The 12,460-nt window shown below is 44.9% G+C and overlaps 1 protein-coding gene across 3 annotated transcripts in view; it reads left to right on the plus strand.

Moving 5' to 3' along the window:
* Positions 1-12,460, plus strand: part of CHD9 (chromodomain helicase DNA binding protein 9) — a 244,937-nt gene that overhangs the window by 24,822 nt on the left and 207,655 nt on the right. Inside the window, exon 1 of one of the 3 annotated variants that reach the window (XM_059999878.1) lies at positions 3,687-3,964. The exons of the other annotated variants lie outside the window; for them this stretch is intronic. The gene's annotated coding sequence lies outside the window, so the exon portion shown is untranslated. Of the gene's footprint in view, positions 1-3,686; positions 3,965-12,460 lie in introns of those variants that run through there. 3 annotated transcript variants of the gene reach the window in all.

Genomic DNA, 12,460 nt, shown 5'->3' on the forward strand with positions numbered 1-12,460 from the left:
TTTACTCTAGTCCATAATACTCCAATTCATTCATTCCAGAAGTATTTTTATTGAGCACTTACTACGTGCCGGGCACTGTCCTTGATCCTGGGAGTCCAGCAGAGAAGGAGTCAGACACAGTTCCCACCCTCGACGGGCGTGTGTTCTAACACAAATGTACTGGACCTTTCTGTTTGATAAGCACTTTGTTCTCAGTTATGTCATGTGGTCCTCACTGATGCCTTTTAGTCAGGCAATGACCATATGATTTTCCCCGTTGTTTAGGTTTAGAGAATTAAACTAATGAGACAGTTAGAAACTGCCCACCTACAACCTGATCTAGGGTCTTTCTGATTCCAGTCTCTTGAGGTATCAATGATTGTTCTGGAGCGTGGGGCTGGGTGAGGGGCTTTTGAGCAGCTCCCAGAACTTGAAAGCCCTGACCCCACCAGCAGTAGCACAAAAGAGAGACAGGACCGCCCTCCGTGTGCCTCTGAGAATCCCAGTTAGTTCTGTCCGTGAAATCAATCACCTGGGCCTAACAAGCTTTCTCTGCTTGGTGCCAGCTTCCGGGGCCTTTTTATCAATGAAAACGTGCTTGCTCCATCCAGCCTGTGACCCATGGGCCTGGCCATGACTGCAGGCATCTTAGCTGTCTGAGTGCACTTCCCCCTGGGCTCCCCCCAGAGCAAGAGAGAGAAGGGCTAGGACTGTGGGTTCAGTGACCAAACTGCATCTCCTTGGGGGAGGTGCCAGGACTCCCAGCTGGAACGGGGTTCTCTGCACACAGCCAGCATCCCTTAAGTCAGGGCCAGGCCGGGCAGAGAGAGAACAACACACAGGAACTAGAAGTCTATCCAGGGCAGGCCTGGCAAAGACCCCAGGGAGAGGGCACTGAGGGCCAGCCACCACGTGGATAGACCCAGGACGTGAACAGGGCTCTGCCAGGGACATTTTGCTGCCCCCATCACAGTGACCACTTGCTCCTGCCCTCTGACTGCAGGTGACAATTCTGAACCGGCACAGCAGCACGTGACTGGTGAAGGGTCCCCCACCTCCAAGGTCAATGCTGCCTAATCCTCATGGAAACTCACACACCCCTGCCCTTCTTCAGGGTCCTTTATCCACTCTGTCTTGACAAGCCCACACCCTTCCGAGGTGTGCTTCACACCCATCCCAAGAGTAGAGTTTCATTTTCTCTTTTATTGAATCCAAGTACACAGGATCATTCATAATCTTTGATTCGTGACATTCTTTCGTCTTCATTTGGACCCTGCACAGCATGCATCTGGTTATTTATTATTTATTTATGTTTACTTATTTATTTATAATACAGTAAGCACCTGTGAACCCACCACCCACTTCTCCCTATGTGTTTCAGCCCTTCCCATCACTTCGCCTCCCTCACCCATCCTGAATCTTGACTTTACCATTCATTGCTTTTCTAAAAATTAATTTTAATATATTTTTCTAAAAGTTGCATTGCTTAGATCTTGTTTTTACCTTGCTTAAGAGAATATTCTGCTGTATGTAGTCTTCTGAAATATACTTTTTCCTCAAAATATTATATTGCTAAAATTCATCCATATTGTAGCATAGAGCTATGTATGGTCCCTTTGTCCTCTTTATCACATCCCATGAGTACTTTTTATTTTTTTGATAGGTAAGAAGTGGATTTATTTAGAGAGATACACATTCCATAGAAAGAATGTGGTCCATCTCAAAAGGCGAAAACTGCCTTGGGAGAAACACACTCCACAGACAGAGGGTGGGCCATCTCAGAAGGTGAGAGGCCCCACAAGTATAAATTTATTCTCCTGTCAATGAACATTTGAGTCGTTACCAGCTTTCCACTCCTTTGAACATGCTGAGCTGAACGTTTTGCACACACCTCCTGAAAAACAATGTGAATGTACCCATTTACCATCTCACCAGCAATGAACGTGTGAAGATCCTATTGATCCACCTCCTCTCCAGTACTTGGCATTATCAGGCTTCTTAATTTTTTCCAACTGAAAGGTTATCAAATGGTGTCTCACTGTGGTCTGTTCGTTTTTATCGGCCATCCAAGTATGGTTAACAATGATTAGTGGTGCAGTGGGGATCACCCTGCCAGGGGGCCGTGAGATTTAATGAAGCACAACATGCTTGCAAAGTCTCTCCCAGTTGGGACCATGTCATTGTCTTCTTCAGCTGTGGGTCCCCAATACCTAGCACGGTGCCTGGCAACTCATTGTTATCATCACTGTGATCATCCTAACCGCAACGATAATAATAGATTAACAGGTATTGAGCACGTACTAAGTGCCAGGTGCTATCCTAACTAACACCTTTACTTTTATTGTTTCATCATTTCAGAAACCCTATAAGGTAGGTTCTATATTACCCTCTTATAAAAGAGGGGGAACTGAAATTAAATATCTTTCCCAGAATCACACCAATAGTAAATGATGGATCCATTCACCATACCTGAACCCTGGCATCTGACACCCAAGCCCTTAACCACTATATTATAGGTATCCAGTAATACTTGAACGAAGTGCCTTTACTTACCGGTACCCAGAGGCAGGGTCAGATGCCTTGGCACTTTTACTTTTTATCTCCCATCAGATATATTTAACATGCACCCAAATTTTGGTTCTAAACAAAGCTTAGAAGATTTTTATAATTTTACTGTAGTCAAATGTAACTCATTTATGATTGGTTATAATTTCTCAGCAATTATTATGCAGACTTGAGAACTCTCACTGTGAGAGAACTCTAACCTGCAAATTGTTCTTAAATGTCATGAGATGTTTATGAATTTCTCCTTTACCAATAATACCCCTAACCCTGCTCTATTTTTTTCCTCTTATCAATCACACTTATTATCTCTAACATACCATATAATTTGCTTATTTTTGTGTCCGTTATTCACCCACAAGGGCAGGAATATTTGCTTAGTTCTGTCTATATCTTTAATTGGTTTAGCACTTATGTAGCCCTGAAACTATAGTGCCTGAAACTATACCTGGCCAGAGAAACAGCTCAGCAGATCTTTGGTGAATGAATGGCAGAAATGTACGCTTCCAGGAATGAATGAATGAATGAGTGAATAAGCCAACGAATAGTAAATTGAACAGTTAATGAAGATTGGCTATATTATTTTCATTTGGTGGTTTAATTTTTTCTTTTAGAGCCAACTCTTTTTTTCAGGGTTCAGGTTTCAAACACTTCTGTAGGCCCTGGGAGGCCAGAGATTTTGTGTCTCTATGCCAGATGGCTAAAACAGTCCTGAGGATCCAAAACAATGTTTTGTTGCCTTTTCCTTTATCTCTTAAAAACCAACATCAGCAATGAGCAGCCTGCCTCAAATGAGACTGGCAACAAGGCAGGACGCATTAAAAAAACAAAACACAACACAACAAAACAAAAAACTCCTGGCAGCATTAATATAGCAATTTTTCTAGCAATCTCCATCAGTGTCCAGGTCCAGCGCACGCTGTTATATGTGCAAAACATCTGACATATGCGTAACAGGCTTGAACCCCTGGCTGTTGTTTGTATTTCCAAACTGGGGTGCACTAGATAAATGCAGGAATCAGGAACCATCCCTCCTAGTCAAGCATTTGTGGCTCAGTTCTCAGAGCCAGGCCAAACGAGTAATTATAGCTTCCCTCTGTGGTGTACAGGGCAGGAGGCTGATTTAATAAAGGAAGCCTGCTGTCTGTCTCCAGCCTGGCTCTGACTCATGGGACCAGGGAGTCCCAAACTCGCTACCCACAGAGGGCGGGCGAGCAGCTGCGGAGGGTGGTAGGTGCGGGTGGCCGCCTAGAAAAGCCGAAAGCCCAGAGAATGAGGAAACTCCCTGCTTGGCCCTGACGAACCTGCAGCTGGAGCCAGAGGAAGTGAGGCTCAGACAGCGCAGCTGCTGTTCCAGCAACTGCGGCCCCTGCCACACCCTTGAAAGGAGGCCCCCGCCGCGTGGAGATGTAAAATAAAATGGGTTAGTAATTTTCACATTCGGGATTAATTGGGGGAGAAACCAAATCGCCTCTGTGAGGGACGGCTGCCTTTGCATGCTAGGCCGGTGGCTTGGGTTTCTTGTAGGGGCCTTGGGTGGTTGGAGTCTGGAGAGATGAGCGCTCTGTCCTTTTGATTTCCCACTTGGGCAGGGGAGGCAGCTAATTAGGTCTTTACAGCCACAGTGGCAGTTTGACCTGGGAGTGGCTTCAGCTCGGTGAGGGCGACAGCCTGCTCTGGGGAGGATTTGGACTCCACCCTAGTCGGGTCACCCGCGGTCATTTTATCCTTCCTTCCGTCTCCTTCTTCTTCCTCCCCTGGCAGGCAGCCAGATGGAGACAACTTGCCCTCCTCCTCCAGGCCCCGTGGGCCAGGAGATTCCAGCCCGCACCCCTTCCCTTCCCGCTGAGTCATCCACCTCCCGGTCAGGTGATCCTCCCCTGGGCCCTTCTGAGAGCACCTTGACCCATATTCTGAACTCTCCATTGCAGCAGGTTCGAATCGTCCTGAGAGAGGGCCCTCCAGGCCAGCGGGCAGGGGGCCCTGGTGCCGCTGCCGGCAGCCCCAGGCTGCAGACCAGGCGCCCCGGGCAGTAGGGAGGGGGTGCTCCCCACTGAGAACCACCAGACAAGCCTGAAAACTGGAGAGTTAGGAGGCTGTGTGCCCGGCGGGGGGAGGGAGGTGTCGAGTTGAGTCAGCTGGGAAAGCTGACAGCCACTGGGAGACACACGCCTCCTCCCCTCCTGCTTCGGGCTGGTGGCTCCGTGCCAGGCCCCGACTGAGCGGGCTGCCGGGGACAAGCAGGGCAGTGAAGGGCACATGCGATCCCGGCTCCAGGGTTGGGTGATACTGCTGTCCAGGGGAGGGGAAAGGTGAGGAACTATGCAAATCATGGGATCAACCTAGATGACTCATCGGGATAATCCCAGCCGAGAAAATAGCTCCACCCCACCCCTACCCACAAGGAACAAGTTCCCGTCCCCAAATCACCCACAAAACAGCCTCGACTTACTTTGTCTATGGGTTCTTTGTGCAGTTGCGGCCTGTGCGCTCTTTGTGTCCCCTGAATGTGAGGATAATGGGGGCGGTGCTGTGGGAAAGGAAATCAGCAGGGAAGGGTTCGGAATCAAACTTCAGTCGCTGTAGGCCTCAGTCTCCAATCTGTCACCGGGGGCAGGGGTTTAATAAAACCACACTACGTACATCAAATGGAGTGAGCGTTAGGTCAGATGGCATGTGTAAAAATATTCTATTAATCATGCATAATTATGCATAACTATACGATGTTCTCTTCTCTAGATTGTTATATCATTCCCTCCTTCTTCTTTTTGTTTTTTTTTCTAAATTGTTTGGCAGCGCCCTGCCGCACATAGGATCTCCCCCCACCAGGGATCACACCCGCACCCCCTGTAGTGAAAGGACAGAGCCTTAACCACTGGGCCGCCAGGGACCCCCAACCCCAGCCCCAGCCCCTTCTGAGAGGATCATTTTATTTGCTGAATGTCCCAGACATAGAAGAGCCTGGCCCTGGGTGTGTTCACAAATGCAAACAGAAAACAGAAGTTTCTGGCTACTTTGTGGTCTATCAAGTCTAATGCATAGCCCCACGTAGCATGATTACACGCCACCCACAGGTTAACTGTACATCATTTTATTCTTTCATATCAAGAAGAGCTGTGCCTGTATCATAATTTGGATAATAATCTGCAGACTGGAGCAAAGTTCATTTTTAAAATCAGAATGTAAACTTAAAACAAGTTACTGCCTGGGGCACAGTGAGTGCTAGATGGCAGGGCAGGTGCAAGTGACACGGGTGGAAGCAAAGATGAAGGGAAGAGGGAAAGAAGGGAATTAGTCACTGTAGGAGCAGAGCTGGATTTACCAGGAAGCTAATAATGCTTAAATTTCAGGGCCCTTCATTTGCATGCATTCCAAGGCCTGGTACCTAATTTTTAATTTGTAATTACGTATTCCTTTCCTAAAAGCGAGCCCGCAGTATTGTATACACTTCAGGCCCCACCACACCTGGATCTGTCCCTTTCCAGAACGTCTCTGAGAGACTCAACCTTTGTTCTTGTGTAAGATTCACAAGCACAAAAGAAATGCAAGTGGTATGGGGGATGTGGCATTTCCACGTTGTCTCCACCGTGAACTCCAAATCTGAAATTTGCAGGAAGATCCACATGTAAGCCATGCAAGGGCAACACCCTAAGGAATGAGATGTAGAAAGAGGGTGGAGGTCAGGAATGCACAGAATTATTGGGCCAATTCCAACTGACTTCCCGAATCCACTGTGGTAGTTCCAGGACTCTGCGGTGTCCAGGTTTGAATCTGGTTGCACAGCATGGGACAGTGGAAAGACAGTGGCTTGCAATCTGGAAGTCTCTAACTAGTCCTGGCTGGTCTTCTCTAGTCCTCTCTCATTAACTAGCTATGTGGCCCTGGTGGAGTAACTTAACCTCTTTGGGTCTACATTTAAGATAACGGTGGGTGCTTTCAGAGGGCTTTGCTTAAATTGCCTTGTTCATCACTGTATTCTCATTGTTGAGTGCAATGTAATAATAATAAAAGTAATAATTAGTATTATTTTATATTAATAGCAAAAATTTTCGTAGTGCTTATAGATGTGGAAACTGAAGTACAAAGCTGTTACTAAATTTCCCCAGGTCATCCATCTAGTACACGGCAAAGCTGTGATTCAAACTCAAGCAATCTGTCTCCAGAGTCCCCCTTTTCAATCACTTTACATTTTAAATACATATTTTTTAAACTAATAGATTTTATTTTTTAGAACACTTATAGATTTACAGAAAAATTGAGAGACAGTACAGAGAGTTTGAGGAATGAAGCAAATCAGCAAATGAAGTATCCTTTGATTGAGACCATGATTCATTACCCAAGGTACATGGGAAAGAAACTGGTGAGCTCTCCATTTTGTATAGGTTACTCCACCTAATTCTCATAGCTAACTACTTTGTTAAGTAGGTAGCATTAACAGCATTTTTCAGTGAGGAAACTAAGGCTCAGAGAGGCTAGGGGACTTGTCCCAGGTAATGCAGCAGATGTAGGTTTAAGACTAGAAAGTTATGATGTATCGGATCCTAAAGATATGTTTGCCTCTCTGAAAACTTCGTAATTATCACCAAAAGGTATTTTGTCTTATGTTTATTTCCCTAACGTTCACCTCTAGTGCCACAGAGTTTTAAAAATGCTTTGTAACCTTTTATATCTTTTGGTCCAGGAAGGTGGGTGAGGCAGTGATTATGATTCCATTTTATAGAGGAGGCTACTCAGGCTGTAAAAATTAAGATCCTATGATAAGTGCTGTGGTAGAGTCAGGACTGAAACACGATTTGTTGACTCTCCTCCCTTTTCATTCAAGCATCCCTCCATCATAAACTACCTCACTGCACGTTTACTCTTGCTAAGCCCACACAGAGGAAATACCTTGTTTGCTATGAGTCCCCGAGGGACTGCCTCTCTTCCCAGAGGTCGGCCAAGAAAATTTTTCCAAAACCGAAGCTTTGACTTCGTTTAAGTCCTTTACTACATGTTTGGCATTTTATCTGCTCGGTTGCCAAAGCATGGAGGGAAAGGGTTAACTGTGCCATTTTCTCCCCCCCCCCCCCCCCCCGTACTGAACCAACCCAAGGGGGAGTTGGCCATTTTCAGTTAAAGAAGGTTGTGCCTGATTCTGATGGCGCAATCAGAAACTGCATTGCCAGTGTTGGAAACCCATTTCATGATGGCAGCAAAGAAAGGGTTTCCACTCTGCGCTCAGCTCTCCGGCCAATATAAGTATACTTCTGAAGCAAGCAAATTATCTTTGGCACTTCCCCTTCCTTGACAGCCTCAAGCTGGAGGCACCCAACTTATTACCCCAGAGCAGAGCATATTCTTTTTCGTTCGTTTGTGTGTTTTTACTTGATCTTCTTATTTTGAAAAAAATTTCAAACCCATGGAAATGGTGCAAGAATGAGGCATCATAGATTAAGAAGGGCTTCCTTAACGTTTTTATTTTAATTTTCTATACAATTTTTAAAGATTACACTCCATTTACATTTGTTACAAAATGTTGGCTGTATTCCCCATATTGTACAATATCATCCTTGTAGCCTGTCTTACAGCCAGTAGTTTGTACCTCCCACTACCCACCTCCTGTACCGCCCCTCCCCCCCAAGAGGGTTAATTAACTTTAAAAACCTTATTTAATGTAATTTTTTTTATTTTAAAATGTTAATTTTATTTATTTTGACTAGGAGTTACATTTGTCTGGTTCAAAATTCAAGAGGATATACAGTGAGAGGTCTCTCCCAAACCTTGTCCCCCATTATCCAGTGTCCTTTTCTAGAAGAAGCCAATGATTCAGTTTATTATGTACCCTTCCAGAGATACTTCATATGTATACAAGAAAATATAATTGTATGCATGTATTCTTGTTTTGCCTCTTTTTCCCCATGATAGCATACTCTATTATCCCACATCTTGGTTTTGTATTTGAAATCATTCTAATTCCATTCATAAAGAGTACTCTCAAATTTAAAAAAATGATTTTATTGTATTCCATTGTATGGGTATTCCATAATTTGGTTAACCAGGTCCCCAGGGTCATCACTTAAGTTGTTTCTAAACTTTTGCCTTTACTGACAGTACTGTAATGAATAACCCTGTACGTGTGTTATTCCTTAGGATAGATTGTAATAGAGACCAGAATTAAGGTTCTACTATGAGATTATGTCCGGGAGGTTTCATAAGTTCAGGTACTTAGAAGGCAGGTCATTCCTTGCCTCTGTTCTACACTCCTTTGATCTGTGATTGGTAACCTAATCTTACATGCTCTAGGTCTTTAAATTTTCACTGGTGCTATCTCCAGTCATAGCAGTGATAAAAGAACTTTTCAGCATTTTCTCATGCTAAGATGGTCTGTTTCTCACTGGTCTCTGGTGCCCACCTCTGCTCAGAACATTGGCCAGTTAGTTCAACAAATAGTACCTGTGTTGCTACCATGAATCTAAACTGGTCTGGGACCCATCAGTCAATTTGTGTTCTGACCTTGGTGCCAGGTTAGAACCCTTGAACCAGAAGTTCAGGCTTCATGCTGTTTGTATTTGAGAAATAAATCAAAGTTTCCCAAGTGTGCTGTTAGAAGAATTCAAAGAAGCATGGTAAAAAGGTATAAATACCAACACCAACAACAAAAATGATAAACAGTTATTTCCCAAAGGACAGCTGGAAGGCAGTGCTGCAAAGTTAAGTAGCCAGGAACATACTCTGCTGCTTTTTCAAATTAGGTCTGTTACATATATTTACTAGGACACATTTCAGATAAAGAACTAAACTCCATCATTGTTAGCTCAGAGGAAAAGAAGAAAGGTTCATAATCTAGTTAAAGATGCAACTGCCACAATAAACACACACACACACCACACCACCACCATCACCATACCCCACACCCCACACCTTACATATGATGTGGTTACACTGTAGCATTTTGAAAAAAAAAAAAAAATCAATCTCATTTAGCATCCTGCTTCCCAGATGGGCTACCCTACATCTATTCTAAATATTTAAAAAAAAAAGACTGTATTTCGTCCTTGAAAGTATTTAGGAAAGGAAATACGTACGTTCGTTCCACCAAATATATATGTATATAAAGGAAAGATTACATCAAAACTTCTGAGCAACCTTCCAGCTTTAAAATATGTAGTCACTCTCATCATCAAGAAGTTCTCCTTGGACTTCCCTGGTGGCACAGTGGTTAAGAATCCGCCTGCCAATGCAGGGGACACGGGTTCGAGCCCTGGGAAGATCCCACATGCCACAGATCAACTAAGCCGGTGCGTCACAACTACTGAGCCTGTGCTCTAGAGCCCGTGAGCCACAACTACTGAAGCCCATGCACCTAGAGCCCGTGCTCCGCAACAAGAGAAGCCACCACAATGAGAAGCCCACGCACCACAATGAAGAGTAGCCCCTGCTCGCCGCAACTAGAGAAAGCCTGCACGCAGCAACGAAGACCCAATGCAGCCAAAAATAAATAAACTTATATTAAAAAAAAAAGTTCTCCTTTCTATCTGTTAACTATTTTTAAAAAAATATTTATTTATTTATTTGGTTGCCCCAAGTCTTAGTTGCAGCAGGCGGGCTCCTCAGTTGCGGCACGTGGACTCCTTAGTTGTGGCATGGGAACTCTTGGTTGCGGCATGCATGTGGGATCTAGTTCCCTGACCAGGGATCGAACCTGGGCCCCTGAATTGGGAGTGCAGAGTCTTAACCACTGCGCCACCAGGGAAGTCCCCTGTTATCTATTGAAATAATTGTCACCCGAGGCTTGAGCATGATACGTGACAAGTTCATTTATTTCATAAACCTTTATTGAGTATCTACTGTGGACCAGGCACTGCCACAGCCCTGAGGATGTGGTGGACAGACAGAGATCTTTATCCCATGGGGCTTATGTTCTAGTGGAGGTGGAGACAGTAAACAACAGCAAAAGATACAGTATATTACATGGTGCTAAGTGATATGGGGACAAATAAAGCAGGGGACGCAGTAGGGAGTGTGGGGACAAGGGGGGAGGGGCACATTTTTTAAAAAAATTATTTTATTTTGGGCTGCGTTGTGTCTTCGTTGCTGCACGCAGGCTTTCTCTAGTTGCGGTGAGCAGGGGCTGCTCTTCGTTGCGGTGCGTGGGCTTCTCATTGTGGTGGCTTCTCTTGTTCCGGAGCATGGGCTCTAGGCACGCGGGCTTCAGTAGTTGTGGCACGCAGGCTCAGTAGTTGTGGCTCACAGGCTCTAGAGCACAGGCTTGGTAGTTATGGCACGCAGGCTTAGTTGCTCCGCAGCATGTGGGATCTTCCTGGACCAGGGCTCGAACCCGTGTCCCCTGCATCGGCGGGCGGATTCTTAACCACTGTGCCACCAGGGAAGTCCGAGGGTCACAATTTTAATTTGTGAGGTTAAGGAAGGCCTCACTGAGAAAGTAGCATTTGAACAAAGTCCTGGAGGAGGGGAGGTGATATAATGGTGGCCCTTCAGGTACAAAGTAAATAAACCTCCTTTGTGGTATAATTTGAGGGTAAGCCCTTTTTATCTCCAAATGTTCTTTTCACCAACTAATCATGATTCCTAAAATTCTATTATTAGTGATACACACTTAGGTTAAGATGCTAAAATAAAAAATATACAGTTCTGAACTATTAAAACCTGTGGGTGAATTTGTTTATCTGATACTTTTGTAAGTTTCAGCGATGGAGGAGAGTAAGGTGATTGAACAGGGGGAGGTATGTGCAGTGATAACAGATTTGAGGACGTGCAAGGGGCAAGAATGTGACACAAGGGCCTGGGTTGCCGCCGCTGGGAGCAGGACTGAATCCTCCTTAAGAATTGCTCTCATTTTGCCTGCTGTGTCCACACCCATGTTGCCCAGTCCTGGGGCTGATCCTGGGGTTCTCAGCCAGTTCCTCCTGACCATAGTGCTAAGGGAGGTGCTCTGGGATGCAGGAAACAGGCTGATGGGTGGTTTAATAACATCTCCCCGGGGGCTCGGCAGAGTGTTTGGAGTTGTGCTGCAGACAGTCGTGTAAAAGGGAACACACAGGAAAGCAAGTCTGAGACTTGTAGCTCTATTAGTCTGTGGTTAATTTAACAGCTCTCAGAAAAATAAACGAGTCAGGAAACTCTGAAAGTTTCCTCCTTAATCAATGCAGGAAAGCAGCATTATGTATGATGACATTCACCTCATCTTTTGAAATGAGATTATCCCCTATGTCTGTATCTTAGGTTTACCTTTGTTCCTATAAGTCCCATTCTCAAAAAATCCTTCTATAGACAAAAGCTTTAGACCATGGGTCACAAACTCAAATGCCTACAGGGACCAGAGAATAATGGACACGAGCAGGTAGGGATTGGTGGGGACCGAGACACAGTGGAGAGTGCTTGCCTCTCCTCAGCTCCTGGGAGTGTTATCAACTGGGAATGAAAGTTCAGTATTGCTAGAATTTTTCATTTTTCAACAGAAGGTGGAAATCCAAATTTTTAGGCAAAATCTTCTGATTTTTAAATGTTGGCAACCAGTCCAAGACAGTTGGATACACTGTACAGGCCATTTAGGATGTCTGATATAAACAGAGAATTTTGGTACATTATGGAACACGATAGCGAAGGTAGGCAGAGGAGGGACATCTGATCAACCTGCAAGTTTGAGAAGGTAAATTTTTTAGGGAGTTGACTGCTTTGCCAAGGTTCTGCCTCATCTCTTTAACCAGTTATCTTGGGAAATAAATCAAAATTTCCCAAGTATGCTATTTGAAGAATTCAAAACTAGGAACCTTGGAGTCGTCCTGGTGGCATGGGAGAAAATGCTGAACAGAGAATTCAGAGGCCTGGGTCCTAGTGTTGGTTCTTTCACAAACTCAGGGGGCTACCTTGGGTGGATCTCTCAGTCCCTTGGGGTTTAATTCCCTTATCTGCAGAATGA

Source organism: Delphinus delphis, chromosome 20 (genome assembly GCF_949987515.2).
Source record: "Delphinus delphis chromosome 20, mDelDel1.2, whole genome shotgun sequence".
In the NCBI taxonomy this organism is placed as follows: Eukaryota; Metazoa; Chordata; class Mammalia; order Artiodactyla; family Delphinidae; genus Delphinus; species Delphinus delphis.